The sequence below is a fragment of the Girardinichthys multiradiatus genome, chromosome 21 (assembly GCF_021462225.1).
Source record: "Girardinichthys multiradiatus isolate DD_20200921_A chromosome 21, DD_fGirMul_XY1, whole genome shotgun sequence".
In the NCBI taxonomy this organism is placed as follows: Eukaryota; Metazoa; Chordata; class Actinopteri; order Cyprinodontiformes; family Goodeidae; genus Girardinichthys; species Girardinichthys multiradiatus.
Window position 1 is genome coordinate 296717 of NC_061813.1, and position 26246 is coordinate 322962.

The window sequence follows — 26246 nt, forward strand, 5'->3', positions numbered from 1 at the left end:
ACACCGTAACTCTCCAGGATGTGGGGAAAACAGTAAAGGTGGACTCATCAGAGAACAATACATGTTTCACATTGTCCACAGCCCAAGATTTGCGCTCCTTGCACCATTGAAACCGACGTTTGGCATTGGCATGAGTGACCAAAGGTTTGGCTATAGCAGCCCGGCCGTGTATATTGACCCTGTGGAGCTCCCGACGGACAGTTCTGGTGGAAACAGGAGAGTTGAGGTGTACATTTAATTCTGCCGTGATTTGGGCAGCCGTGGTTTTATGTTTTTTGAATACAATCCAAGTTAGCACCCAAACATCCCTTTCAGACAGCTTCCTCTTGCGTCCACAGTTAATCCTGTTTGATGTGGTTCATCCTTCTTGGTGGTATGCTGACATTACCCTGGATACCGTGGCTCTTGATACATCACAAAGACTTGCTTTCTTGGTCACAGATGCGCCAGCAAGACGTGCACCAACAATTTGTCTCCTTTTGAACTCTGGTATGTCACCCATAATGTTGTGTGCATTTCAATATTTTGAGCAAAATTGTGCTCTTACCCTGCTAATTGAACCTTCACACTCTGCTCTTACTGGTGCAATGTGCAATCAATGAAGACTGGCCACCAGGCATGAAACCTCCCACACTAAAATAACAGTTTCATTGTCCAACCCTGTATATATATACAGTACAGACCAAAAGTTTGGACACACCTTCTCATTCAAAGAGTTTTCTTTATTTTCATGACTATGAAAATTGTAGCTTCACACTGAAGGCATCAAAACTATAAATTATCACATGTGGAATTATATACTGAACAAAAAAGTGTAAAACAACTGAAAATATGTCTTATATTCTAGGTTCTTCAAAGTAGCCACCTTTTGCTTTGATTACTGCTCCGCACACTCTTGGCATTCTGTTGATGAGCTTCAAGAGGTAGTCACCTGAAATGGTTTTTCAACAGTCTTGAAGGAGTTCCCAGAGAAGCGTAGCACTTGTTGGCCCTTTTGCCTTCACGCTGCGGTCCAGCTCACCCCAAACCTTCTCGATTGGGTTCAGGTCCGGTGACTGTGGAGGCCGGGTCGTCTGGCACAGCAACCCATCACTCTCCTTCTTGGTCATATAGCCCTTACACAGCCTGGAGGTGTGTTTGGGGTCATTGTTCTGTTGAAAAATAAATGATGGTCCAACTAAATGCAAACTGGATGGAATAGCATGCCGCTGCAAGATGCTGTGGTAGCCATGCTGGTTCAGTATGCCTTCAATTTTGAATAAATCCCCAACAGTGTCACCAGCAAAGCACCCCCACACCATCACACCTCCTCCTCCATGCTTCACGTTGGGAACCAGGCATGTAGAGTCCATCCGTTCACCTCTTCTGCGCCGCACAAAGACACGGTGGTTGGAACCAAATATCTCAAACTTGGACTCATCAGACCAAAGCACAGATTTCCACTGGTCTAATGTCCATTCCTTGTATTCTTTAGCCCAGACAAGTCTCTTCTGCTTCTTGCCTGTCCTCAGCAGTGGTTTCCTAGCAGCTATTTTACCATGAAGGCCTGATTCACACAGTCTCCTCTTAACAGTTGTTCTAGAGATGTGTCTGCTGCTAGAACTCTGTGTGGCATTGACCTGTTCTCTAATCTGAACTGCTGTTAACCTGCGATTTCTGAGGCTGGTGACTCGGATGAACTTATCGTCCGCAGCAGAGGTGACTCTTGGTCTTCCTTTCCTAGGGTGGTCCTCATGTGAGCCAGTTTCTTTGTAGCGCTTGATGGTTTTTGCGACTGCACTTGGGGACACTTTCAAAGTTGTCCCAATTGTTCGTACTGACTGACCTTCATTTCTTAATGATGGCCACTTGTTTTTCTTTACTTAGCTGCTTTTTTCTTGCCATAATACAAATTCTAACAGTCTATTCAGCAGGACTATCAGCTGTGTACTGTATCCACCTCCTGCACAACACAACTGATGGTCCCAACCCCATTTATAAGGTTTGAAATCCCACTTATTATACCTGACAGGACACACCTGTGAAGTGAAAACCATTTCAGGTGACTACCTCTTGAAGCTCATCAACAGAATGCCAAGAGTGTGCGGAGCAGTAATCAAAGCAAAAGGTGGCTACTTTGAAGAACCTAGAATATAAGACATATTTTCAATTGTTTCACACTTTTTTGTTCAGTATATAATTCCACATATGTTAATTCATAGTTTTGCTGCCTTCAGTGTGAAGCTACAATATTCATAGTCATGAAAATAAAGACAACTCTTTGAATGAGAAGGTGTGTCCAAACTTTTGGTCTGTACTGTATATATATGAGCTTATAATAAACGGCACACAACATTCAAGAGTGTGTGTGTGTGACAACTGCATGCATGAATCTGTTTAGGGCAAGAAACAAACAAACTGTTACTATCAGGACCATCCCTAATTAGCGGTTAGCCGTTAGATTAGTATTCTTACCGGAGAGAATCTTATTCGTAAAGTCATGGCTTCGACACAAACATTGTAAACCTTCACAAAATACACCAACAGTGCTTCACTTGCACCTACCTCAAGCAGTGGGGGTCTCGTACACCCCAACCCCAATTTTAATGCATTTTAGAAATACACATCTGCATCAAGGTGAGGGAACAGACAAAGTGCAGCCTGCAGACCCCTTATGATTATTGCCAAAAATGGACACAGTATTCCCTCGCCTGGATGCGGGTCACCGGGACCCCACTCTGGAGCCAGGCCTGGAGGTGGGGCACGCTGTTGAGCACCTGGTGGCTGGGGTTTCACCCATGGAGCCCGGCCGGGCACCTCCCGAAGAGGAAACTTGGGTCCCGATGGGCTCACCACCCATGAGAGAGGCCAAAGGGGTTGGGTGCAGTGTGTTATGGGTGGCGGCTGAAGGATGTGGATGAATGTGGTCACTTATAAAAAATTATTCACATTTCTTAACGATGTTTTCTCCAGTAGTTGTCTCTGATGATTGTAAATGTTCAGTCAATAGATTGTGCAATTTGCCCTGGAGCGCTGAGTACACAGGAACTCACTGGTGACCTCTTTGTACCCCCTGGACTGAGTAAGACGACTTCCTGGTGACAATGACAAAAGAACATATTGGATAACATTTATTCACAGAAACAAAACATGTTACTTTAAATGGTACAGGGTCTTGAAACACATTAAGTTATGAGACTCTTTGATTCTATATTTTTGTCTTACTGCATTTAATAAAAATAGGCATTTAAAATCCTTCAATTAGAATGCGTGTCCAGTTCTAGAACCTTGCACATACTGCTCCAGCTCCCTTAAACTGATTGTGTACATGAATCATTATGTCTTTCTATTCATCATTAGGACCACAGCCTGACACACCACAGCCTGGGATGAAGCCTGACTCCAAGCCTGACTTCAAGCCTCCGAGGTTCTGGCTTGTGGCTCCAGCCCCTGCTCAAGCCACTGAGGGTCTCGACGACGCCTCAGCTCCTGCTCATGCCACTGAGGGTCTTGGCGACGCCTCTGCCTACGCCACTGAGGGTCCGGCCAATGCCTCAGCTCCTGTTCACGTCACTGAGGGTCTGGCCGACACCTCAGCTCCTGCTCACATCACTGAGGGTCCGGCTGACGCCTCAGCCCCTGCTCATGTCACCGAGGGTCCGCCTGACGCCTCAGCCCCTGCTCCTGGTTTCAAGGTCTTCTGGGGGTTCTCTAAAAGTCTGGTCCTTGTCCTGGTTCCTGAATCCCTTGATGAAGGGTTCAAAGACGAACCACCCCCGGACCCTGTTCACGTCATTGAGGGCTTCAAGGAGCAGCTTGTCCTCGTTCTGGCTTCTGAACCCATAGATAAAGGTTTCAAAGAGGAAGCACCGCCGGATCCTGTCTCTGGGGAGTTCAAGGAGCAGCTTGTCCTCATTCTGGTCCCCGAGGGTTCCCCAGACTCTGTTCCTGTTTCCGGCAGTCCCGTCGACTCTGTTCCTGTCTCTGAGGATTCGGCATACTCCACACCTGACTATGAGGCGCCTGGCTCACAGCCTGACTATGAGGCGCCTGGGTCCAAGCTTCCGGATTTCCGCAGAGTTTCTGGGGGGCCCTCTATGCTCCACGGTCGGCCTCCTGATGTGCCGCACCGAGGATCCTCTACTCTGCTCGGTCGGACTCCTGACCAACCTGCAAGTTCCCGCCGCCGTCGCCGGCCGCCCAGGTCTCTACGTCTCTGCCAATCTCCAACTCTGTGCCTGCTTGGGACGACCTCCTGGTCGCCCGCCTTTGCTCCAGTCACGTTGTTCTCTCCTGTCAATTAAGTTTATTCAGTTCACCTGCACCTAGTTAATCTGTCTTCTTGCTTCACACTCCATATATACACACCTGTCCTGTTTATTCCGCGTCGACACTTTTCAGATCATGCTCATGTCTTGTTGTTCAGATCATGCCATGCCTGTCTTGCCTGCCCGTTTATTGTTTTGTTCCTGCCTCTTCTTGTGAGAGAGTTTTTGTTAATTAAACCTTTTTCACCTACTGTCGTGCTGCCTGCTCGTCTGCATTCTGGGGTCCTCCATTTGGCAAGTCATAACAGGAGCAGCTCTTCTTTCTAGGAATCGGGCCGAATTCATGAGTTCTCTGTAACCCTGGCTTCAGACCAGGAAGCAGGGTCTCTGCAGCTTCTGTACTGTTACTCACCCATTACTCTATTAAGACACTGTCTTAATAGAGTAATGGGTCTTATAAAGCATCTTATAAAAATTCAGACTGAAAAGAAAAATAGAACAATTAAATGTGGCTCATTGAACAGAAGATCTCTGTCTTCAAATACTTTGTTAGTTAATGACTTGATTTGTGACAATCAGATTGATTTATTTTGTCTCTAAAACCTGGCTGCGGCCAGAGGATTATATTACTATAAATAAGTCAACTAGTTCTAATTCCTTAAATTTCCTCATACTTCAAAATACTGAGTGAGGAGGAGAAGTAGCAACCATCTTGTGGTGTGATTTATTGATTAGTCCCAGACCAATTAATAGCTACAACTCTTTTGAATATTTAGTCCTTAGTTTTCCTCATCTAAATTGCAAAGCACTAAAACTACTTCTGTCTTGTACCATCCACCAGGTCCTTATCTTCAATTTTTAGATCGGTTCTCAGACTTCTCATATGATTTACTGTTAAATACAGATAAGGTCATTATAGCGGGGGATTTTAACATTCATGTTGATACTGAAAGTGATCGCCTAAATATACCCTTTAATGCTATCTTGGACTCAATTGGCTTTGCTCAAAACATTAGCAAACCTACCCACCATTGTCTTCATTCTCTGGACCTTGTGCTGACATATGGCATTGAGTGTAAAGAAGTTAACCAAGATGGCGCCGCAGATGGTCGCCTCGGCGTGTTGGTGCGCATTGTTTTGTTTTGTTTTTTGCATTAAAACGGTCTTCTGTGATGGTACCCGGAGCTGTCTCACCAGAGAAGAACTCATGAACATCAGGGCTACTACACCAGAGGAGTTATTTCCAACTTTTCTGCCTACTGCTCTGGAATTTGTGGACATTCTGGTTAAAGGTGCGCTCACCTTTGTTCACGCGGTGAAACGCCGGAAGAGAGGGAAACGGGCTGGGGTGCGGTACGACTTCGCCAGCATGGACTACGAACACCGTTACCTGGAATATTTCTCTCTAACGTGCGCTCACTTCCCAACAAAATTTACGAACTACAACTGCTGTTGGGGAAAAACAGGGACTTTTATTCATCGGCAGTTTTGTGCTTCACGGAGACGTGGCTGTGTGGATTAATACCGGACTCTGCGCTGCAGTTGGCAGGATTCCAGCTCTACAGAGCGGACAGAGACACGGAACTCTCCGGCAAAGCAAAAGGTGGAGGAATCTGTTTTCACCTCAACAGTGGTTGGTGCAACGACGTGACAGTGATTCAGCAGCACTGTTCTCCAGACCTGGAAGCCTTCATCATAAACTGTAAGCCTTTCTATTCCCCCATGAGTTCGCTTCGTTCATCCTGGTCGGTGTTTACATCCCGCCGCAAGCTAACGTGCAGGTCGCACAGTGCATGCTCGCCGACCAGATACTGAGTGTGGAGCGGACCAACACGGACTCCTTAGTAATCGTCGTTGGTGACTTTAACAAAGGTAATCTGACCCACGAACTCCCCAAATATAGACAGTTTATAAAATGTCCGACCAGAGAGGACAACATTCTGGATCACTGTTACACCACCATCAGAGACGCTTATCACGCCGTCCCACGTGCTGCACTGGGCCAATCCGGCCATATCATGGTCCACCTGATTCCTGCATACAGGCAGAAACTAAAGCTCTGCAAACCTGTTGTGAGGACGACAAGGAAGTGGAGCAGTGAGGCTGTGGAGAATCTCCAGGCGTGTTTAGGCTGTAAAGACTGGGATGTGTTCAGGACTACTACCAACAGTCTGGACGAGTACACAGAGGCTGTGACTTCCTACATCAGCTTCTGTGAGGACAGCTGTGTACCATCATGCACCAGGGTGAGTTACAAAAACGACAAACCCTGGTTCACAGCTAAACTCAGAAGGTTAAGACTGGATAAGGAAGAGGCCTTTAGGAGTGGGGACAAAGACATATACAGAGAGGCAAAGTATAAGTTTGGCAAGGCAGTGAAAGAGGCCAAACGACTGTACTCTGATGAGCTCCAAAACCAGTTCTCAGCCAACGACTCTGCGTTTGTCTGGAAAGGGCTCAAGCAAATCACCAACTACAAGCCGAAAGCCCCCCACTCCATCAACGACCGACGCCTCGCCAACGACCTGAACGAGTTCTACTGCCGCTTTGAAAGACAAAGGGACAGTCCTGCAACCATCCCCCACGACACCCCCCAACAGCTGCAGCCACAATCCACCACCCCCATCTCTCCAACCTCAAGAGGGGCCTTGGCACCTCCAACCCCCGCCCTGAAGTTCCCCCCCACCAGCCCCCTACCCACGCCGAGGACGGCTCTATCCATCCAGGAGAGGGATGTAAACAAACTCTTCAGGAGACAGAACCCCCGGAAAGCTGCTGGTCCGGATTCTGTCTCACCAGCCAGCCTGAAGCACTGCGCTGATCAGCTGTCTCCAGTCTTCACAGACATTTTTAACACCTCACTGGAGACATGTCATATGCCTGCCTGCTTCAAGTCCTCCACCATCGTCCCTGTTCCCAAGAAGCCAAGGACCACAGGGCTTAATGACTTCAGACCCGTCGCCCTGACCTCTGTGGTGATGAAGTCCTTTGAGCGCCTTGTGCTCTCACACCTAAAAGACATCACCGACCCCCTCCTGGACCCCCTGCAGTTTGCCTACAGAGCCAACAGGTCTGTAGACGATGCAGTCAACCTAGCCCTTCACTTCATCCTCCGGCACCTGGACTCCACAGGAACCTATGCCAGGATCCTGTTTGTGGATTTCAGCTCTGCCTTCAACACCATCGTCCCAGTTTTGCTACAGGAGAAGCTCTCCCAGCTGAGTGTGCCCGACTCCACCTGCAGGTGGATCACTGACTTCCTGTCTGACAGGAAGCAGCGCGTGAGGCTGGGGAAGCACGTCTCTGACTCCCTGACCATCAGCAAGGTTCCCCCCAAGGCTGTGTTCTCTCTCCTCTGCTCTTCTCCCTGTACACCAACAGTTGCACCTCCAGTCACCAGTCTGTCAAGCTTCTCGAGTTTGCGGACGACACCACCCTGATCGGACTCATCTCTGATGGTGACGAGTCCGTGTACAGATGGGAGGTGGACCATCTGTTGGACTGGTGCAGCCAGAACAATCTTGAGCTCAACGCTCTAAAGACAGTGGAGATGGTTGTGGACTTCAGGCAGAACCCTTCCCCACCTGCCCCCATCACCCTCTGTGACTCCACAATTGACACTGTGGAATCTTTCCGCTTCCTGGGAACCATCATCTCCCAGGATCTCAAGTGGGAGCCAAACATCAGCTCCCTCATCAAGAAAGCCCAGCAGAGGATGTTCTTCCTGCGGCAGCTGAAGAAATTCAACCTGCCAAAGACTATGATGGTGCACTTCTACACAGCCATCATTGAGTCCATCCTCACCTCCTCCATCACCATCTGGTACGCCGCTGCTACAGCCAAGAATAAGGGCAGGCTGCAGCGTGTCATTCGGTCTGCTGAGAAGGTGATTGGCTGCCGTCTACTGTCGCTCCAGGAACTGTACACCTCCAGGACCCTGAAGCAGGCAGGGAAGATTCTGGCTGATCCCTCCCACCCCGGTCACAGACTCTTTGAGACTCTCCCCTCTGGCAGGAGGCTGTGGTCCATCCGGACCAAAACCTCACGCCACAAGAACAGTTTTTTCCCATCTGCCACCAGCACCAGCCTTGTTAACAAAGCCCGGAAACCACCCTGACACTCTCCCAGTGCCCCCCCCCACCCCCACCCCCCCTTTTTTTTTTGCTGACAGGACACCTGTAACCTGTAACTCTATGCGTTACATTAACGCTCAGCTTGGACTCCTGCTTTACTTGCACAATGATCACCTGCACTGTTGTATTGCTCTTGCATCTTATACTGCTCTATATTTACTCTCACTCACTTAAAACTGTGCACATATATTTATATTATATTGTAGATATGTTTATACTGTTTAATTTGTATTGTACAGGTCCTTCTCAAAATATTAGCATATTGTGATATAGTTCATTATTTTCCATAATGTAATGATGAAAATTTAACATTCATATATTTTAGATTAATTGCACACTAACTGAAATATTTCAGGTCTTTTATTGTCTTAATACGGATGATTTTGGCATACAGCTCATAAAAACACAAAATTCCTATCTCACAAAATTAGCATATCATTAAAAGGGTCTCTAAACGAGCTATGAACCTAATCATCTGAATCAACGAGTTAACTCTAAACACCAAAAGATTCCTGAGGCCTTTAAAACTCCCAGCCTGGTTCATCACTCAAAACCCCAATCATGGGTAAGACTGCCGACCTGACTGCTGTCCAGAAGGCCACTATTGACACCCTCAAGCAAGAGGGTAAGACACAGAAAGACATTTCTGAACGAATAGGCTGTTCCCAGAGTGCTGTATCAAGGCACCTCAGTGGGAAGTCTGTGGGAAGGAAAAAGTGTGACAGAAAACGCTGCACAACGAGAAGAGGTGACCGGACCCTGAGGAAGATTGTGGAGAAGGGCCGATTCCAGACCTTGGGGGACCTGCAGAAGCAGTGGACTGAGTCTGGAGTAGAAACATCCAGAGCCACCGTGCACAGGCGTGTGCAGGAAATGGGCTACAGGTGCCGCATTCCCCAGGTCAAGCCACTTTTGAACCAGAAACAGCGGCAGAAGCGCCTGACCTGGGCTACAGAGAAGCAGCACTGGACTGTTGCTCAGTGGTCCAAAGTACTTTTTTTCGGATGAAAGCAAATTCTGCATGTCATTCGGAAATCAAGGTGCCAGAGTCTGGAGGAAGACTGGGGAGAAGGAAATGCCAAAATGCCAGAAGTCCAGTGTCAAGTACCCACAGTCAGTGATGGTCTGGGGTGCCGTGTCAGCTGCTGGTGTTGGTCCACTGTGTTTTATCAAGGGCAGGGTCAATGCAGCTAGCTATCAGGAGATTTTGGAGCACTTCATGCTTCCATCTGCTGAAAAGCTTTATGGAGATGAAGATGTCATTTTTCAGCACGACCTGGCACCTGCTCACAGTGCCAAAACCACTGGTAAATGGTTTACTGACCATGGTATCACTGTGCTCAATTGGCCTGCCAACTCTCCTGACCTGAACCCCATAGAGAATCTGTGGGATATTGTGAAGAGAACGTTGAGAGACTCAAGACCCAACACTCTGAATGAGCTAAAGGCCGCTATCGAAGCATCCTGGGCCTCCATAAGACCTCAGCAGTGCCACAGGCTGATTGCCTCCATGCCACGCCGCATTGAAGCAGTCATTTCTGCAAAAGGATTCCTGACCAAGTATTGAGTGCATAACTGTACATGATTATTTGAAGGTTGACGTATTTTGTATTAAAAACACTTTTCTTTTATTGGTTGGATGAAATATGCTAATTTTGTGAGATAGGAATTTTGGGTTTTCATGAGATGTATGCCACAATCATCCGTATTAAGACAATAAAAGACCTGAAATATTTCAGTTAGTGTGCAATGAATCTAAAATATATGAATGTTAAATTTTCATCATTATATTATGGAAACTAATTAACTTTATCACAATATGCTAATATTTTGAGAAGGACCTGTATTGCACCGACTACGCCAAAACAAATTCCTTGTATTGTACTTGGCAATAAAGCTTTTCTGATTCTGATTCTGATTCTGAAAAAGAAATAACAGTATTTCATCATAACCCTGTCCTGTCTGATCATGTTTTCAATAACCTTTGAATTTAATTTAACTAAGTACTCCACACCAGAAAGAAAATTTCATTACAGTAAATAATTATCAGACAATGCTGTAACAACCTTTAAATAATCTGTTCCATTTTTAATTTCCCCATTATAAAAGAAAACCACAGATGAGGGCAGTAATTTTAGTCCCCTTCCCAAATTGATTCTCTTGTTCATAGTGTTACTTCCTCACTGTGTGGTTTTCTTCACAATATCTTTGCTTCCAATAGGTAAAATTATCAGGCAGCATGGGATACATTTTCAGTGCTATGCTGATGATACTCAGCTTTAGTTATACATACATCCCAATGAGCCCAACCAGTTAGATAGACTATAGGCATTTCTTGCAGACATATAAAACCGGATGACTTTACATTTTCTGCTTCTAAATTCAGACAAGACAGAAGTTGCCATCTTTGGATTGGAGTTTTTGAAAAAGAAACTGCTTAATCAATCAATTAATGTGGACAGCATTAAATTGACCTCTGGTAATGAAGTAAAAAACCTTGGTGTTATTTTTGACCAGGACATGTCATTTAAATGCCATATTAAACAGGTTTCTAGGATTTCCTTCTTTCACCTCTGGAATATTGCCTAAATTAGAAATATCCTGTTCAGGAGTGACGCTGAAAGTCCTTACATTTGTTACTTACCCTGGACTATTGTAATTCTTTACTATCAGGATCTCCATAAAATGCAGTTAAAAGCCCTTAGCTGATCGAAAATGCTGCAGCAAGAGTTCTGATGAAAATTAAAAAGACATGATATTTCTCCTATTTTAGCTTCCCTTCATTGGCTCCCTGTTAAATGCAGAATGGAAATTAAAATTATCCTTCTCACATATAAAGCCCTTAATGATCTAGCTCCATCATACATCAGAGATCTGATTTGTCCATATGTTCCTAACAGAGCACTTTGTTCTCAGACTGCAGGTTTACTGGTGGTTCCTAGAGTCTAGAATTAGATGGAAGGCAGATCCTTTAGTTATCAGGCTATTCTCCTGTGGAACCAGCTCCCAGTTTTAGTCCGTGAGGCAGACACCCTGTCTACTTTTAAGGCTAGGCTTAAAACTTTCCTTTTTGATAAAGCTTATAGTTAAAGTGGCTTAGGTTATCCTGAGCTATCTCTGTAGTTATGCTGCTATGGGTTAGACTACTGGGGGACATAATGACCACTTTCACTCTATCTGCTACATTCTCATACTACTCTCCAATATTACTTTATTTGCTGTTTTTCAGCTTTTACCTTTATGTTCTCTCTCTGTTTTTCTCTTTATCAGTAGCTACATCTGACCTGGCTCTGTGTTTAGCTGTAGCACCTTCCTGGAGGGGGGCATTGGCCAAGCTGCTGCTACCAACAACTTAATGCTGACCTTAAAAAAAGATGGCACTGTGTGAACTGCAGCAAGTTTTATCAGCTCTGCCTCCCCTTTTCCCACTTTTCCGGTTTTTAAGTGTTTTTAGATTTGTTTCTCTATTTTTCTTTAGAGTGGGTGAGACACTGTGTTGTGCACATGTGAAGCCTACTTTATTATTGTTGTTTTTGACTTTTTTCTGCTTTCAAGCACTCTTAATCTGCACTGGGGAACCTGTATGAATTTAAACAAGGCTCCATTTTCAACACTTGGGACCATTTCTTCAGGTTGCATTGCCCTACGTTTCACCATGCAGAGAAGCCGGAAATTCCTGCAGAGATACCGACAGCCTCTGCAGAGACTGAGGCGGAGGCCGTGATAAATTGAAGGTGTATATTTAAACCTGATAGACCAACCAGTAGGGGTTACTGTTACTGTTGTGCTGTAAGCACAACATGAAATCAAGGTAGAAGTTGAATCTATTTTACTGTGGGTCACAATTAAAAAATGTTGAGTGAATAAACTATGTTTACTATAATCAACAAATAATGATTAATTTTACGGTTGAAGGGTTTATGGCTTTAGGTGACCAACTACATGAAACAAGTAGAATGACATTGCAAATCAGATAAGCTTTAGATTGGACTTTAGCAGACAAGGGGGGAGTTTTTCACATGTTTGGCAATCAATTTTGCACATATATCCCCATGAACACAGCCCCAAGAGGTACATTTAATGCTATGATGGTTAGACTCTGCAAACTGAAGGCAGAAATGAAGAAGAATGCAGGCAGGAACAGCTGGTCGTGGAGAAGTCTGGAAGAAATCTTAGGTGAATGCAAAGCTTTAGCAGTGAAAACAGGGATAACGTTGCTAATTGTATTAGTTGTTATTTTTCTGCTTGTGTGAATATCACAAATAAATATCTTATATTAATATCACAAAATATCACAAATTGTGATATTCAGCTGCAGAGTTTTGACATGACCACTTCAGTTTTTGAATTCAATTCAGTTTTATTTGTATAGCGCCAATTCACAACACGTGTCGTCTTAAGGCACTTCACGAAGGGTTTGGAATGGTGCGGGGTTGTTAGGGAGGTTAGAATAAACTACTGAGTGTTAGAGTTTGGCCATTTTGGAATGGGCTATGTGTAGGGGTACTAAGTAAAATAATAAACTGATAAAGTTTGTCCCTGTAGAGCCCACTGGTGGCCATTGTTATACCAAAACCATAAGGATTGGGGATACCCCTTTAACAGACTGATTGTAACCAATGGAAAAGAGAGGGGGTCATACAAGTAGCAGAAATGGAGGGTGTGTTTGCACCTCAACCATAACTGAGCCGGTTTAGGCTAAAACTGACTCCCCCTTACTCCATCCAACACGGAGGGAGGAAGGCAGAGTTAAAAATAATTGGAGAGTGTTGTTTCCTGCTTCACTGTGTGAAAGGTGGGTCATTTTAAAATGAGCTAAGTCAATTCAGTCGAATCATATAGATTTCAAGTCAGGTGCATACATTCCAATTAATCCTAACCATCGAACAGTGCAGTTAGATTCAGTTATTTATTCAAATTGGATAGAAGGTTTTTCTATCTAAGGAAACCCAGCAGATTACATCTAGTCAGTGACTTGTAGTAGTCACTCCTCCTGGATGAGCATGTAGTAACAATGTCTTCAATCATGTCTTCAAGTCACTGGCATTGACTTTGCAGCAATCCCTCATACTGAGCATGCATGTAGCAACAGTGGAGAGGAAAAACTCCCTTTTAATAGGACGAAACCTCCAGATGAACCAGGCTCAGTGTGAGCGGCCATCTCCCGCGACCGCCTGGGAGTTTGAGAGAACGGAGCAGACAGAAAAAGAACACCGAAGCACAGATCCAGGAGTACTTTCTATGGGAAGGAAAAGTAAATGTTAATGTATGTAGCTCCTTTCGTGGTTTCATCTAGGAAGAAAAAACAGATAAACTCTGAGCCAGTTTTCAAGGTTAGAGTATGAGAGAGAGCACATACAGTTAGTCACAGTAGAAGCTCAGTCAGTAGCCATGTCTTGGAGAAAAATAGGGTTAAACACTGAAAGACAGGGCCAAGAGTATCATCGGTAGAAGGTGAGCATTAAGTTGTTGGCAGCAGAAGCTTGGACGATGCGAGAAGGAGAATTTTAAATTCTACTCTGGATTTAACAGGGAGCCAATGGAGGGAAGCTAAAATAGGAGAAATATGATTTCTCTTTTTTCTTAATTTTCATCAGAACTCTTGCTGCAGCATTTTGAATCAGCTGAAGGCTTTCAATCAGAATCAGAATCAGAATCAGCTTTATTGCCAAGTTCGTACATACAAACAAGGAATTTGCCTCCGGTACACTTTGCTCTTCTGTTCTGTTTTTGCATTACAGAATATACAAATTTACAATTTACATCATACAATAAACACATATCTAATAAAAAAGGTTCATTTGCAACATCTGTATGCTGTTGTTTTGTACTCTATTGAATGTTCATCAGAGAAACAGCCTGGGGGAAGAAACTGTCTTTGTGGCGGCTGGTTTTAGTAAACAGTGCTCTGTAGCGCCACCTGAAGGTAAAGCTCTGAACAGTTTATGTGCAGGGTGTGTGGGGTCTGCAGAGATTTTGGCAGCTCTTTTCTTGACCCTAGACCTGTTTAAGTCCTGGATGGAGGGAAGGTCAGCTCTGATTATTCTCTCTGCATTCCTGATTATTCGTTGCAGTCTGGACCTGTCCTGTTTTGTGGATGATCCAAACCACACTGAGATGGATGAAGACAGGACAGACTGAATGATGGCAGTGTAGAAGATGACCAGCAGTTCCTGTGGAAAGTTGAACTTCTTGAGTTGCCTCAGGAAGTACAGTCTCTGCTGGACCTTCTTTCGAACAGTGTCTATGTGTGAAAACCATCTCAGGTCCTCAGAGATGGTGGTTCCTAAGAACCTGAAGTGGTCCACTGCCGACACAGTGTTGTTGAGGATGGTGCAGGTGTATGGGGGTGGTGCTCTCCAAAAGGCCACCACCATTTCCACAGTCTTGGGTTTAGTTCAAGGTAGTTCTGACCGCACCAGTGTACCAGCCGATCCACTATCTCTCTTTCCTTGGCTAGGTGTGAGGAAACTAATGCTGCCTGTGGAAACTTTAAGCTACCGATTAGGGCTGTTTTTGAATAACTCCATAATAGTAGAAGAGGGCCAAAACACAGAAATGAGCGCTATGCGAGCCATGATAATTCAGAATCGCATGGCTTTGGATATTCTAACAGCATCAATGGGGGGCGTTTGCGTTTTGTTGATCAACACCTGTTGCACATATATCCCAGATAATATACATTTCTCAAATATAACAGGGGCGCTGAATAACCTGCGTAACCTGCAAAATGTCCTGACTCCCAGCTCCTCTTGGCTAGACTGGATGCTCCAAGGGGGATGGATGAATTGGGTTAAGATTTTCTTATTCGCCATGGCAGCATTCCTGATCATCCTGTGCACCTTGTCAATATGTATTATCCCAGGTTGCAAATGCTTGGTAAAAAGGATAGTAACTCAATCAGTCACAGTTGCGTATGCAGCATTGATTCAAGTCGACACACTGGACCCAAAAACAGATGACTATGATGACATGTTGTAAATGAATATATCTTCAATGCCTGAGTGTATTCATAATTGTACTTCATAAAATGACCTTATAGCAAAAAATCGAAAGAAGTTGCTGTTTAACTGAAATGAGAAAAAGTACAATGATGATATGAACAAGGCTTGTTTTAATTCTTTTACTTTTATTACATTTTATTTTCTTTGATTTATTATATTGTTTTACTCTGCCATGATTGGTGGTCGCCTGGGCGGAGGGACCGTGTGAGTGTTTCCCACAATATAATCTGTTTTCCGTCCGTGGGTTTGTGCTCACACAGAGTGTTTTCTTTTACATGTATTTAATCATGATTTTATTCGTGATGAAAAGGGGGACTGTTAGGGTTTGAAAACTTTTGTATTGTTTATCACTCATGTTTGCTCTAAGTGCCTTTCCCTCCTTACATGTCACAGGAAGGGAGATGGGGAGAGGAGTGAGTTATGCTTTTATCAGCAGCATCTAAGGACTGGTACGAGCACTCACTCCCTCTCTGTTTAAAATCAAAACACATGAACCCTAACCTTTCTGACCCCACACACATGCACACACACACACCCTGAATGTTTGTTGAACTGTGTGTGAACCAGCATGTATAAATAAAGAGAGAGGGGTGCCAACACTTTGTAGATTTGCACTGCAAAGTGTGAGCTACCCTTGCTGCAAGTACATCTGACTCTGTGTCGCTCCTTGCCTCTGAGTTGACTAAATAATACCTAACAACCCCCTTAGAAAGCTTTGGGCCCCTTCTGCCTGCCCCATAATGATAAAAGTCTTGCTCTTCCCCTAACTCATGATGAGGAATAGAGAGCAGAGGGACTTTCACCTGAGCTACAGGTTAAGTTAAATGATCTGGCTGTGATAGAAAACAGTAGTAAACGTCTCTGTGAGCTTCTAGCTGGATTTGCATCATAATGTGAAAATATCTGGTCCTTTACTTCAGTCAAAATAAAAGCATTTAATCCTAATGTAACTAAACACAATAAAAAGTCCTTCAGATCACCACGTTGCATATCATTGCTGCAGCCGGTCTTATAGTCCTGTTCTGCATGTAGACAGAAAAAAGTGTTGCTCAATAAACTAGGAAAATATCTCCTGGTACCAGTAAGACGTAGTAGAAAGTGCAAAAGTAAGCCTCTTTCATATCTTCTGTGCTGATTCTAAACATGCAGCTCTGGCTTTAAAGATGTAAAGATGTAGCATAATTAAGAAATAAATCATAGCAATTAATCACAGGTGGACCATTAATTAGTTAACTATTTTATTTTTCTGAATTATACATGTAATAGTAGATCAACTAAAGTAGCTAAACAAGGATACAGTTTTACTGAAGGTGAGACATACATACCATATGTATACAGTTATTAATAACTGTAATATTAGTATTGATAAGGTACAGGATGAGGCTCTATACTATGTTTTAAACACCACAACTTAACACCATTTCCTCTCAGAAAATGTTTAATACTAAGAACTGCACTAATGTCACATGCTCAGTGAAGAACAAAACACTGTGTTGTAAAATGTTTAATTTATTATTGATGGCAGGCCAAATTTCTTCAAAACTGGAATGAAGGGCTGAAAAGATGGCGGTAAAAGAGAACAGGTTTATAAGAGAAGGAACAATTTTAATAAAATGTTTCAAAAGCTGGGCTGCACGGTGACGCAGTTTGTAGCACTGTTGCCTTGCAGCAAGAAGGTACTGCATTTATTCTCAGCAGGGGGTCTTTCTGCATGGAGTTTGCATGTTCTCCCCGTGCATGTGTGGGTTCTCACCGGGTACTCCGGCTTCCTCTCACAGTCCAAAGGCATGCCTGTTAGGTTAATTGGTCTCTCTAAATTGCCCTTAGGCATGTGAATGAGTGTGTGCGTGGTTGTTTGTGTGTTGCCCTGCGAAGGACTGGCGACCTGTCCAGAATGTCCCCCGCCTCTCGCCGGTGGACTGCTGGTGATAGGCACCAGGTTCCCTGTGACCCACTTTGGAATAAGCCGTAGAAAATGACTGTCTGTTTCAAAAGCTCTTGACATATTAAAAATAAATAAATATGTTTTAGCATGTTACCATCTGACTAAGATTTAAGAAAATCAACTTTATACCAGTTTCCTTTTTTGAAATGTAAGAAATTAAGACAATGGAGCCTTAGGAGTGGAAACCTTTGATGACAATGTCACGTTTAAAAAGGTAATTTATGTAGATGATAGGGGGAAAATGTATAGCCAAAAATCAAGAGCACATATTTTCAATTTGAGGGCAGTATTTCATTCTCTTTTTACTCAAACTTAGTAATGCTTGCACTCAAAACTTCTGCTTTCTTCCAAATATACTCTGTTCTCTCTCCAATCTTTGTTTCTGTGCTCTGATTTAATGCATAGATCATTTCTCCTCCTGCTTGCTTCATCCTCCATGTGCGCAAATTTGCTCTCTGCTCGGATCAAAACTGAGCTCTCAAGTTTCTTCCCTGCTCACATATTCTTTTTGCTCTCTCTCAGATTAAAGTCGTATCATCTCCTAGCAACCATATCAGCCAATAGAATGACAGTGTGCAACTGCTAGGTCACAGGCTTAGTTGGGGTGCGCTTGTTTCCTTCTACTGAGTGTACCTGTGTTGCTACAATTGATGACTGAGAACATATTGCATTTGGCTCAGTAATTGCTCCAGAATTTGACGCCTCAGCAGAGTCTGTAACAATGGAAGAAAGTCTAACATAGTTATTTTATTGTGAAGCACTTTAGTTATAGAAAATGAAGACTAAGCATTTATTCATAAACTGTATGATTCAGATATCATAAATAGCTACCCCAATAAGTAAAAAAAAAAAGTGTTTATTTTAACCCAATGAGGACCAAACCCTTAAAATATAAGGTTAGCTTTGTCACCATTTTACTGAAAATATTGTTATAACAGTGAAACTGTAAATCATGAACTTTATCTTTGACATACTAGATGAATTAGCAAATTCACAATGCTATTCTTAAATGTCTTCCACTGAAAAGATGTTTGTTTTTCATATTTTATTTTAATGTTGTTAATGTTGATAGAAACAGGCGTACATGCTAAACTACTGAATGTTTGAAATCACTTACTTCAGGATAGTTTGAATTATCCATTGTCATTGTACTTTGCTAAATTGAGCTATCCATTTTACGAAATTGCAACGCGCACCTGATGCATAGAAACAATTACTTCCAGATGAAATTATCTATGCAAGAAGCATTAGATCAGAGTGCAGAAACAAAGATTTGAGAGACAACAGCATATATTTGAAAGAAAGCAGAAGTTTTGAGTGCAAGCAGAATTAATCTTACTTTCAAATTGAAAATATGTGCTCGTACTTTTTGGCAGTATTTCCCCCAGAAGATGACAAATGAAGTACATTTATCTGGCCCATAGTAAACATCCCTGAATTTAAGAAAAGGTTTGTCAGCAAAAATTCAGATTAAGTTCTTTTCTAAATACCTCAAAATGTGCAATTATCTGCTTCAGCAAAATGCTTTTTCATCAGGTCTAAACTATGTTTCTCCTTATCCTTCATTCAGCTTCTAATAAAAATAAAAAACAAGTAAAATTATTGTAAACCTTATTTGTTTGATTCACAATAATTTACATTCAGTCTAAACCCAGCTAAGACAGAGAACTGGTACAATACAGGTCCTTCTCAAAATATTAGCATATTGTGATAAAGTTCATTATTTTCCATAATGTCATGAAGAAAATTTAACATTCATATATTTTAGATTCATTGCACACTAACTGAAATATTTCAGGTCTTTTATTGTCTTAATATGGATGATTTTGGCATACAGCTCATGAAAACCCAAAATTCCTATCTCACAAAATTAGCATATTTCATCCGACCAATAAAAGAAAAGTGTTTTTAATACAAAAAACGTCAACCTTCAAATAATCATGTACAGTTATGCACTCAATACTTGGTCGGGAATCCTTTGGAGAAATGACTGCTTCAATGCGGCGTGGCATGGAGACAATCAGCCTGTGGCACTGCTGAGGTCTTATGGAGGCCCAGGATGCTTTGATAGCGGCCTTTAGCTCATCCAGAGTGTTGGGTCTTGAGTCTCTCAACGTTCTCTTCACAATATCCCACAGATTCTCTATGGGGTTCAGGTCAGGAGAGTTGGCAGGCCAATTGAGCACAGTGATACCATGGTCAGTAAACCATTTACCAGTGGTTTTGGCACTGTGAGCAGGTGCCAGGTCGTGCTGAAAAATGAAATCTTCATCTCCATAAAGCTTTTCAGCAGATGGAAGCATGAAGTGCTCCAAAATCTCCTGATAGCTAGCTGCATTGACCCTGCCCTTGATAAAACACAGTGGACCAACACCAGCAGTTGACACGGCACCCCAGACCATCACTGACTGTGGGTACTTGACACTGGACTTCTGGCATTTCCTTCTCCCCAGTCTTCCTCCAGACTCTGGCACCTTGATTTCCGAATGACATGCAGAATTTGCTTTCATCCGAAAAAAGTACTTTGGACCACTGAGCAACAGTCCAGTGCTGCTTCTCTGTAGCCCAGGTCAGGCGCTTCTGCCGCTGTTTCTGGTTCAAAAGTGGCTTGACCTGGAGAATGCGGCACCTGTAGCCCATTTCCTGCACACGCCTGTGCACGGTGGCTCTGGATGTTTCTACTCCAGACTCAGTCCACTGCTTCCGCATGTCCCCCAAGGTCTGGAATCGGCCCTTCTCCACAATCTTCCTCAGGGTCCGGTCACCTCTTCTCGTTGTGCAGCGTTTTCTGCCACACTTTTTCCTTCCCACAGACTTCCCACTGAGGTGCCTTGATACAGCACTCTGGGAACAGCCTATTCGTTCAGAAATGTCTTTCTGTGTCTTACCCTCTTGCTTGAGGGTGTCAATAGTGGCCTTCTGGACAGCAGTCAGGTCGGCAGTCTTACCCATGATTGGGGTTTTGAGTGATGAACCAGGCTGGGAGTTTTAAAGGCCTCAGAAATCTTTTGCAGGTGTTTAGAGTTAACTCGTTGATTCAGATGATTAGGTCCATAGCTCGTTTAGAGACCCTTTTAATGATATGCTAATTTTGTGAGATAGGAATTTTGGGTTTTCATGAGATGTATGCCAAAATCATCCGTATTAAGACAATAAAAGACCTGAAATATTTCAGTTAGTGTGCAATGAATCTAAAATATATGAATGTTAAATTTTCATCATGACATTATGGAAAATAATGAACTTTATCACAATATGCTAATATTTTGAGAAGGACCTGTATGTCCTAAGTTATTTTAACATGAAATTACATATAAACTGTCTTATTGAAATTTTAATATTTTGGGTTTGGGCTAATGCTCCCAATGTTTTGAGACCCTAACAACACCCCTAGACTCACTCTCTACCATCTGACTGCAACTGCATATACTCTTCCTTCATATCGGTTGCAGTGGCACATACTGCCAGATAAGTGGTCAGGTGACCACGGAGATCGGCTTTGAAAGTATGTGCTTCTCACCTGTTTATCGCTCAGACATCGTTCCTACGTGTCACGAGCTCTGATCCTTCCTGTGTATCAGCCGAGCATCCTCTCTGGTACCATAAATTCCATTTGTTCTTTCTCTCTGTCTTCCCTGTTCTCTTCAGCGCCCCCTTTTTTTTGTTATTGTTATTCACCTAATTTAGTATGCTTAGTTGTATTCGTGTATTGTCTGTGTGTTTAATGTCTAATATCAATTATTATTGTTTTATGAAATTACCATTTTTCTGATGTGGTTTAAAATTGTTTAGTCCACATGAATCATTTACTAAAATTTGTGAATTATTACTAGAAGAATGCATTGTTTTTATCTCCATTTTGTTACTAAATCTTACCTTCTATAAGATTGTAGAGGTTGCAGTAGTTGGTGCCATGGTCCCTAATAGCATACCAGGTCTCAGAGATGGACATAGCCTAGAGATACACAGATACACAGATAAACAAACTTTAAATAAAACCATAATTACATTCAAAATCTTGTTATTTATATATATTCTAATAAATAAATAAATATATATGTATTTATTATCTGAATCAGAATCAGAATCAGAATCAGAAAAGCTTTATTGCCAAGTACGTTTTTGGACATACAAGGAATTTGTTTTGGCGTAGTCGGTGCAATACAGTACAAATTAAACAGTATAAACATATCTACAATATCATATAAATATATGTGCACAGTTTTAAGTGAGTGAGAGTAAATATAGAGCAGTATAAGATGCAAGAGCAATACAACAGTGCAGGTGATCATTGTGCAAGTAAAGCATAATACTATAATAAACAGGGGTGTGTATGAATGCATATTTATACCCCGCCTCTCGCCCACGGACTGCTGGAGATAGGCACCAGCTTCCCCGCGGACCCACCATGGAATAAGCGGTACAAAATGACTGACTGACAGACTGACTATATTTATTATTATTATTATTATTATTACTACTATTATTATGTTAATGTTAAGTCTGTTTAGTTTTATACCCCAACCCTCTTTGCCTTTCTTCTTAAAGACAGTTTGTGCCATGACAACAGTTAAACACCACATGAAGACAGTCTTCGGATAAAGATAAAAAGCCTGCACATTAATTAGCTTTGTACTTAGAGCTGTATAGTGCTGAACATTTAATTTGAAATGGTCAGTACAAATGACTGGCAATTTGACAAATTGTCAGTGGCTGGCTTTTTAGTTTTTGTTTTAATAACTCTGTCATTTTGGTTTATAATAATATTGATTGATTGATGTGGAGACATAACATACTGTGTTTAACTCCAGGTTAAGTTTTTCTGTGCTTTGGTCAATCAAAGTCATTGGTGTAGGTATTGCTACGATGAACACGTGGAGCCTACTCTGTGGCTCATTCTGGTTGCCATAAATTGTGAATGTAGGAAAAATATATATAAGTTATCATTGTTTAGTTTAAATCGTGTTTATGTCTGAAGTTCTACTATAGCTCAGATGATTCCTATGATTGCTTTTTTAGTCTTAAAAAGTGTTTGTGGAAGGTTAAGGAATGTAGTCTGGAGAGGATCACTCTCTGGACATGACAAGCTTTTACCATATGTGGGAATGACTACACTTTTATGTTGAGATCTCTGTAAGAATTGGCTGAACCAATGCCCGCTTTTTGCTTGCAGGAATGTGAGTTGTAAATAAAAGGCTGGTCCAAGGATTTCTTCCTTTGTGAGAAGGAAGTCGCTGTTCTGCCAGAGGACTCTCTCACCCTTGCAAGTCAAACTTACTTGGTTCACCTTGTGTCTTATTTTACACTTGTCTGTGTTTATCAGCTTTCTAACTCTAATATTTCCTTGGTCCTCCGAGCCGAATCGCTAGATATCTGCCGCCCGGTGCCCTGCGGTGTGTGTGGGGTTTCAGTCTGCCCAGCCTCCAGAACGTCTGGAGAACGAAAATTCTGCACAGTGAATTCTGTGTTGGTAACCGTCAAATCGACCGAGGGGCACCAGGGGATGGATCAACGTGTTCCGACAGACTGTGTGAATGAACGCACAGGCAAGACAGAACCAGCTAAGTATATAAAGAGAAATACACAAGCCGGTAAGCTTGGCGTTAGTGCTAGATAAGTATGTGAGCCGGTATGATTTAACAGAACTGCAGTTTTTAAGAGGCCTAATAATAAACAGGGGGTGTGTATGAATGCAGAATCACATGATTCACTCAGTGAGACAACCCGCAACCTGGCTGGTGTTAACATAAAGTTGTTGACTGCTGAGGTGTGTTGTGGGGAATTCTGATTTGGATATTAGGTGCCTTTCTACTGGTGACACTGGTGAAACTTCAGCTGTATGGGCTGGTCTGAGAAACCTGGCCAACCGTCTGAATGGCTTCTACTGCAGACATGACAAGAAGCCATTCACACCTCAAATCATCCCCTCTACATCCCATTCAGGAACAAATTCCTCCCATAAAGCTACCAACCCCCCACCATCAGATCCTCTGCCTGCACTAAAGATCTCAGAGGAAGATGTAAACAGGCTCTTTCAGCGCATGAAAACAAAGAAAGCTGGAGGACCTGATAACGTCTCCCCATCATGTCTGAAAGCCTGTGCAAATCAACTTGCTCCGATCTTCACAAGGATCTTCAACAAGTCACTGGAGAAATGTGAGGTCCCCTCCTGCCTCAAACGATCCACCATCATCCCGGTTCCCAAGAAACCCACCATCGTAGGATTAAATAACTACAGGCCTGTAGCCCTGACGTCTGTGGTCATGAAATCCTTTGAGCGCCTGGTGTTGAAGCACCTGAAAGACATCACAGGCCCCCTGCTGGACCTCCCACAGTTTGCTTACAGAGCAAACAGGTCGGCAGATGATGCTGTTAACTTAGGTCTACACTTCATCCTGCAAGACCTCGACCACCCAGGGACGTACGACAGGATCCTGTTTGTAGACTTCAGCTCGGCCTTCAACACCATCATACCAGACATCCTCCACCAGAAGCTCACCGAGCTCAATGTCCCAGCCTCCACCTGTCAGTGGATCAACAGCTTCCTGACAGACCGACAGCAGCAGGTGAGACTGGGGAGCATCTTCTCCCGATCCAGATCAATAAGTACTGGTGCCCCCCAGGGGTGTGTTCTATCCCCACTCCTCTTCTCTCTGTACACAAATGACTGCACCTCATCGGACTCGTCCGTGAAACTCCTTAAGTTTGCAGATGACACCACTGTCATTGGACTGATCCAGGACGGTGATGAGTCTGCATACAGACAGCAGGTGGATCGGCTGGTACACTGGTACGGTCAGAACTACCTTGAACTGAACCCACTCAAGACTGTGGAAATGGTGGTGGACTTTCGGAGAACACCACCCCCCTACACCCCCCTCAACATCCTCAAAAACACTGTATCGGCCATGGACCACTTCAGGTTCTTAGGAACCACCATCTCTGAGGACCTGAGATGGTCCTCACACATAGACACTGTTCAGAAGAAGGCCCAGCAGAGACTGTACTTCCTGAGGCAACTCAAGAAGTTCAACCTTCCACAGGAGCTGCTGGTCATCTTCTACACTGCCATCGTACAGTCTGTCCTGTCTTCATCCATCTCAGTGTGGTTTGGATCATCCACAAAGCAGGACAGGTCCAGATTGCAACGAATAATCAGGTCTGCAGAGAGAATAATCAGGGCTGACCTTCCCTCCATCCAGGACTTATACAGGTCTAGGGTCAAGAAAACAGCTGCAAAAATCTCTGCAGACCCCACACACCCTGCACATAAACTGTTTAGAGATTTACCTTCAGGTGGCGCTACAGAGCACTGTTTACTAAAACCAGCCGCCACAAAGACAGTTTCTTCCCCCAGGATGTTTCTCTGATGAACATTCAATAGAGTACAAAACAACAGCATACAGATGTTGCAAATGCACCTTTTCTATTAGATATGTGTACAGGTCCTTCTCAAAATATTAGCATATTGTGATAAAGTTCATTATTTTCCATAATGTAATGATGAAAATTTAACATTCATATATTTTAGATTCATTGCACACTAACTGAAATATTTCAGGTTTTTTATTGTCTTAATACGGATGATTTTGGCATACAGCTCATGAAAACCCAAAATTCCTATCTCACAAAATTAGCATATTTCATCCGACCAATAAAAGAAAAGTGTTTTTAATACAAAAAACGTCAACCTTCAAATAATCATGTACAGTTATGCACTCAATACTTGGTCGGGAATCCTTTGGCAGAAATGACTGCTTCAATGCGGCGTGGCATGGAGGCAATCAGCTTGTGGCACTGCAGAGGTCTTATGGAGGCCCAGGATGCTTCAATAGCGTCCTTTAGCTCATCCAGAGTGTTGGGTCTTGAGTCTCTCAACGTTCTCTTCACAATATCCCACAGATTCTCTATGGGGTTCAGGTCAGGAGAGTTGGCAGGCCAATTGAGCACAGTGATACCATGGTCAGTAAACCATTTACCAGTGGTTTTGGCACTGTGAGCAGGTGCCAGGTCATGCTGAAAAATGAAATCTTCATCTCCATAAAGCTTTTCAGCAGATGGAAGCATGAAGTGCTCCAAAATCTCCTGATAGCTAGCTGCATTGACCCTGCCCTTGATAAAACACAGTGGACCAACACCAGCAGCTGACACGGCACCCCAGACCATCACTGACTGTGGGTACTTGACACTGGACTTCTGGCATTTTGGCATTTCCTTCTCCCCAGTCTTCCTCCAGACTCTGGCACCTTGATTTCCGAATGACATGCAGAATTTGCTTTCATCCAAAAAAAGTACTTTGGACCACTGAGCAACAGTCCAGTGCTGCTTCTCTGTAGCCCAGGTCAGGCGCTTCTGCCGCTGTTTCTGGTTCAAAAGTGGCTTGACCTGGGGAATGCGGCACCTGTAGCCCATTTCCTGCACACGCCTGTGCACGGTGGCTCTGGATGTTTCTACTCCAGACTCAGTCCACTGCTTCTGCAGGTCCCCCAAGGTCTGGAATTGGCCCTTCTCCACAATCTTCCTCAGGATCCGGTCACGTCTTCTCGTTGTGCAGCGTTTTCTGCCACACTTTTTCCTTCCCACAGACTTCCCACTGAGGTGCCTTGATACAGCACTCTGGGAACAGCCTATTCGTTCAGAAATGTCTTTCTGTGTCTTACCCTCTTGCTTGAGGGTGTCAATAGTGGCCTTCTGGACAGCAGTCAGGTCGGCAGTCTTACCCATGATTGGGGTTTTGAGTGATGAACCAGGCTGGGAGTTTTAAAGGCCTCAGGAATCTTTTGCAGGTGTTTAGAGTTAACTCGTTGATTCAGATGATTAGGTTCATAGCTCGTTTAGAGACCCTTTTAATGATATGCTAATTTTGTGAGATAGGAATTTTGGGTTTTCATGAGCTGTATGCCAAAATCATCCGTAT

The 26246-nt window shown here is 43.4% G+C and overlaps 1 long non-coding RNA gene across 1 annotated transcript in view; it reads right to left on the minus strand.

Annotated features, from left to right (window-relative positions):
* Window positions 1-26246, minus strand: part of LOC124858305 — a 41684-nt gene that overhangs the window by 4185 nt on the left and 11253 nt on the right. Inside the window, exons 3-4 of the long non-coding RNA XR_007035796.1 lie at window positions 21206-21284; window positions 2545-3074 (exon numbers count right to left, since the gene is read on the minus strand). This is a non-coding gene — a long non-coding RNA (uncharacterized LOC124858305). The remainder of the gene's footprint in view (window positions 1-2544; window positions 3075-21205; window positions 21285-26246) is intronic.